This window comes from Xenopus laevis, chromosome 2S, assembly GCF_017654675.1.
Source record: "Xenopus laevis strain J_2021 chromosome 2S, Xenopus_laevis_v10.1, whole genome shotgun sequence".
NCBI classification, from domain to species: Eukaryota; Metazoa; Chordata; class Amphibia; order Anura; family Pipidae; genus Xenopus; species Xenopus laevis.
Genome location: NC_054374.1, coordinates 163,259,992 through 163,265,895, shown reverse-complemented (window position 1 = coordinate 163,265,895; position 5,904 = coordinate 163,259,992). Strand labels below are relative to the sequence as shown.

Genomic DNA, 5,904 nt, shown 5'->3' with positions numbered 1-5,904 from the left:
ATGTGCCCTGAATATCCCATAAGCCTCCCTGTTTAAAGGAACTCACTGACACCAATTAATCATTAATCACCAATCAGTAAGTCTTGATGGTGTCGCTCCCCATCCCTCCCTATAACTTCTCCCTTGCCTATTCCCCCCTCTTTCACCCTGACTCTCTTTTTCTTTTGTATCCCCCTTACTCCCATGTCAATTTCCCCACCTCCCCCTCACTCTCTTTTCCTATTTCAGGGGAAGTCACTCACCAGTTGTTCCCCGTGAGTGTTACAGTAGGACCTTTTAGAATTCTGTTGATCAGCTTGTGGCCCCTCAGATTGCCGTATGCTACAGGTTAGAAGAAAATAATATATTAGAACATGGTGATAATGACACTATTTAGTAAAATTCATTGTTTCATTTACAAAGGATACAACATTATTCTGTGTTAGACACATTAATACCCTGTGTCATTGTTTAGTAACAATTCTTTATGGATGATGGGACAGACACATGATAAGAGTTACTTACGGAGATAGCCCTGTGCCATTTCAATGGCGCTGACTCCCAATGACCAGATGTCGGCCTAAATATCAAAATATAGGGAAAAAACAAATATTAGACAAGAGTTTATACAGGGGACATTAAAAGCATTCCAGTAATAGATTATTCTGATAGTTCTTCTGTCAATCCACCCCCTGAAAGTGGCTCTATGTGAAACTGTGAATAACACACCCATTAGAATTATGCCACTCTGTACTGATAGAAAACATGTCATTTTCCTAAATAATGGCACTAAACAGAGCCCCAGAGAGAAGTCTGATGTTACACAGAGTTATAAAAACCCAAAAAGAAGAAGTAGTTAAATGAGGTTGGTTTGTTCCATTCTTGTTCCCTGCACTTAGAATGCATTTCTCTCTCTCACTTCAGATCCCCCTCTCATAGCAGGGCAAATACTTTACAACTTTGTTTTCACTGTTATGAGAGACTTATGTGAAATGAGTGAGCAAAACATTGCATGCGCTTCACCCCATGTAGCTGATATACAGAATAAATAAAGGTAACAATACCCTGTGGTCATAGTCCAGATGGTCATTTACGAGACAGGCAAGTGCCTCGGGAGCCATATATGCAGGAGTCCCGTTGGTGCTGGAACTCCTCTTCCCAATGGTGGCAAATTCAAAATCACCTGAAATTAAATGACAAAAACATTAATTCTAATGTTGAAAATTCAGTCCAACAAAAAATTATGAAAGAACCTATTTATTGTTCATTTTCTGGAAAACATTTGCATGGCAGAAAGTGTTAGTGAAGGAATATTGTTTATACATAGTTAGTTACATAGTTAAATTGGGTTGAAAAAAGACAAAGTCCATCAAGTTCAACCCCTCCAAATGAAAACCCAGCATCCATACACACACCCCTCCCTACTTTTAATTAAAATTCTATATACCCATACCTATATTAACTATAGAGTTTAGTATCACAATAGCCTTTAATATTATGTCTGTCCAAAAAATCATCCAAGCCATTCTTAAAGGCATTAACTGAATCAGCCATCACAACATCACCCGGCAGTTTATGTCGGATTAAAGAAACATTTGTGGCCTTGTGAGACTAAGCAAGAGAAATTGAGAGAGAAAATGAAACAATAAAACACTCTCACTTTACATTTCCTAAATCTTCAAAATGTCCCCCCTAAGTGTTACTTACAGATTTTCACATCGCCGGATGATGTCAGCCTGAGGTTTTCAGGTTTCAGGTCATGATGAATGACATGATATTTCTGAAGATGACACAGACCCTGGGAATTGAATAAAATCAAAGTGAGAAAAGAAATATTTAACTATTGACATAAATCGTGAATAGAAGCAGAGAGGTTCCCGTATGACATACCTTTAAGACCTCTTTGCAAATGTACGAGGTCCACCTCTCGCCCAGTGAATTGTTTCTCCTTGTCTCCCTGAGGCCACTGACTGAGCCCTCAAACAGTTCCAGAGAGATCTAGAAGACAAATAAAGAACATAAAGCCTATAATTGCTACAGTTATACAATATATGACATGTAACTGGGCTGTTTTATGGTGACGTGTATTTTTACAAAACTAATCCTATTTCCATGTAAAATAAAAGTTTATAATAATTCTCTTGATTGGCCAATTTGGTCCATAAAGTTTTACCTATCTGAATAAACATTTCCTTACCCATAAACCTTGGGTTTGTGACTTGTTCTTTGTGTTATGATAGTAGGCCCCATAAAAGTTGATGATGTTTCGGTGGCCTGAAAGCTTTGGGAGAATTTCCAGTTCATCATTGAGGTATTTTTCATTCTAAAACAAAAGAAACACAATTAAATAAAATGGATACAATTAACAGTTAAAATACCCCCAACCTAGTTATAAAAAATGACAAACAATTCCATCCATCAGGTTATTACTGCCATTCTATAATGCATCTGCTAAACCCAGAAGAGCATTTCACTGGCACAGACCTGGGACATGTCAGTATTTGGTTATTATGTTCTACTTCTACTGATAATCATAACATAGGAGCAACCAGAGGCTTATTAGTATCTAATAATAGGAACAGTATGAAGTCATTACCTCCCTGTTGGGTATAATATTGATGGCCACCTCCATTTGTTTCTCACAGTGCCATCCCTGGAACAAAAGTAGAAAGAAGCTCTGTTATGATTATGAACTTAACAGATGGATAAAGCCAACAGATATTGCAAGTGACTAGAGCAAGGTTTAGAGGCTAATTCAGAAACACACAAAAAATACAGAAAGGACAATACTATAGAAAGTAAGACCAAGAAGCAGAAATAGGAAATCATCCAAAAAGACGACATTGAATGGAATATCTCACCAAATGAATTGGTCCAAATCTTCCCTTTCCGATGGGCTCGCCCAACTTCAGAAATCTCCCGGGTTCCTAAAAGGTAAAATTGTATTTAAAAACATGATAAATAATTATATTAAAATATTCATATTGAAAAAATATAATGTAGTTGGATGAATAAATAAATAAACAGGTGGTATAGGGAAAACTTGTAAATGGTATATTAAGGGAGAAGACAGAGGCTGGAGTAATAAAGTAAAACCATGAAAAATTGTGCTTTTAGTGTTCCACAATACAGTTTTGTAATATTTCCTTACCGGGAGCTTCTTGGAAAGAGGAGATGCATCATCCTCCTGGGGAAGAAAAAAGAAAGTTTTTATCAGATGAGTTCTGTTAAAACTATTATTGATGGAAAGGTTAATATGCTGGGGGGGGCAATACAACAGGTGGAAATGTCATTGCTTTGCACATATAATCTGTATAATGGATTCTCCTTTTTTTCTGGTATCACTTTGATACATTTTTTTTCTTATGTGAACTGAACTCTCAACCATGAATGAAGGTGTATAACGGGGAAATATCTTCCCTTTCTCAACATTAGTTTAATTAAAAGGGTTACAATTTTAGTTTGAATGAAGACATTTCTATGATTTTCATGAGCAGCTCGTTATAGAGTAAAATTAGCAAGAGGTCATACATCCTCTTTAAATGTATATCGAGAAAAAAAGGTTTTAATTAGATATTTCTGCTAAAACTTCTTTTGGGTGTTGTCTTGTCTTTGTAACAATGACCTGGATCTTGGTTTTCAGTTCTCATGTTCTTCTAGGGTGTAAGGGGGGCTAAATAGTTTTTTTGGCATTTAGTTGGATAGGGGGGTCTATGCATGGACCAAAAATAAGTTGAAATGGTTTAATGTTAAATAAGCTCAAACCTCAACAATTTCCTCAGCCTCATTCTCGCTAAAGTCACTGTCCTGCTGCTCTTCCTCTGGGCAGTCGTTCTTTCTGGTGTCAGTGCCAGTTTTTTGTATTGACTCCTGTTAAATAAAGACATGTGTCATTAATAACATGTTTTCTCACATCTATTTGGCTCTCTAGGAAAGCTGCTAAAATATAGATTTGCATTTGATGGTTATTTTCTGCTTACCTGGCAGTGGCTGGAGTTAGAGGATGTCTCCTCCTCATCATCATCCTCCTCCTTCTGCTCACTCAGTTGTTCTTCCTGTTTAAGACAGAAAAACATGATCAGTAACAAATATTTGCCATAAATGCAGCATTTCTCTTAAAATTCTAGCATAATCATGGCTCCCAGTTGTATCTACTGCAATAGCACATGATTGGAAATATGTATGTTATTGCACTTGTATTTTTAGCTCCTGTGCATTTGGGAATATAAGTATTGGGGAATAGGGACCTACATAATCATTTGTGCGAAAATGATTTGTGCGAAAGAAAAGGTTTAATTAGATATTTCTGCTCAAACTTCTTTTGGCTATTTTTTTGATCTTCTAGGGTGATAGTTCATTTGCATTTGATTTTTGGCTATGGTAAAAGGGGGCTAAATAGTAGTTTGTGGCATTTCATTTGATAGGGGGTTTGTGCATGGTCCAAAATAGGTTAAAATGGTTTAATATTAAATAATCTCAAACCTCAACAATCTCCTCTGCCTCAATCTGGCTGAGTTCACTGTCCAGCTGTTCTTCCTCTGGGCAGTCATTCTGGCTGGTGTCAGTGCCAGTTTTTCTATTGACTCCTGTTAAATAAAGACACATTTTGTGGGTGAGGTGCTTAAACACATCATTACAAACATTTATCATCACATTCATGCAGGGCCGGGCCAAGGTATTTTGGCACCCTAGGCAGGGCTTCAATCAGTGCCCCCACCCGGTCCTGCATTACCATTTCCCACCTTACTATTCATGTTGCCTCTTGTACCTGTGCCAGCAGCCATTATGTTGCCCCCATTTGTACCTGTGCCAATGCCAGTCAATCAATCAGATTGCACCCAAGCCCCCAATCTGTACCTGTGCCAGCATAGCCTAAAATATCTATCATATTGTTACCCCCAATCTGTGCATGTGCCAGCAGCAGCCAAAAATCCACAATATGTCCCCCAAATATGTGCCTGTGCCAGCAGCAACCAAAAATAGGCAAAATTGCCCCAAACATCTGTGTACTGTGCCAACAGCCCCCATATTGCCCCATGTACCTGTGCCAGCTGCAGCCAATCCCTCATATTGCCCCCAATCTGTACCTGTGCCAGCAGCAGCCAAAAAATCCAAAATAATGCCCCTAAATATGTAACTTTGCCGGCAGGAGCCAAGAGGGAGGTGGGGAGTACTTCTGCTTGCAGTACGAATAATGGGCAAGAGGGAGTTGGAACAGGCGGTTTATAAAGTTTAAAAACTATTAAAGGCTAAGCATACCAGAGTTAAAAAAAGAAATTCCCCTTAAAAGTGCGCCCCCCCCCATGATTGCGCCCTAGGCATGCGCCTACTCTGCCTACCCCTAGTTCTGGCTCTGCATTCATTTGTCTCTCTAAATAACTTGTTTAATTGAATATTATGTGGCTCAATGTGATGCTGAGTTTGTGGTTTTAATATTATTGTGTGTATTGTTTATAAAATAAAATCCTTTGCAGGTTACCTCACAGATCTCATTCAGAGGGTCAATAGGTTCTTGGAGGTTGTCAGTCTCTTCCAGCTCTTCCTGGCCGATGGTAGGGCCCAGGTCCTCCACTACTGGTTCTTCATCCTGGCAGCTGGTATTGCCAGTTTCAACCAGTGTCTCCTGGTAAATAGAGAGATCATTTGTGAATCATCTATGGAGGTGCTTAAATGTGTCATTAAAAATATGTTTTATCACATCTATTTGGCTCTATAGGAAGGCTGCTAAAATATAGATTTGCATTTGCTGGTTATTTTCTGCTTACCTGGCAGTGGCTGGAGTTAGAGGATGTCTCCTCCTCATCAACATCCTCCTCCATCTGCTCACTCAGTTGTTCTTCCTGTTTGAGACAGAAAAACATGATCAGAAACAAATATTTGCCATAAATGCAGCATTTCTCTTAAAATTCTAGCATAATCATGGCT

General features: G+C 38.5%; 1 long non-coding RNA gene across 1 annotated transcript; it reads right to left on the bottom strand.

The window, feature by feature from the left end:
* Nucleotides 1-253: 253 nt before the first annotated feature.
* LOC121400723 lies at nt 254-2,047 on the bottom strand. Its single transcript, XR_005965937.1, has 4 exons — nt 1,687-2,047; nt 1,044-1,162; nt 505-559; nt 254-321 (listed from the first exon to the last, which is right to left on the bottom strand). It is a non-coding gene; the product is annotated as an uncharacterized LOC121400723 (long non-coding RNA).
* Between the last annotated feature and the right edge of the window lie 3,857 nt (nt 2,048-5,904).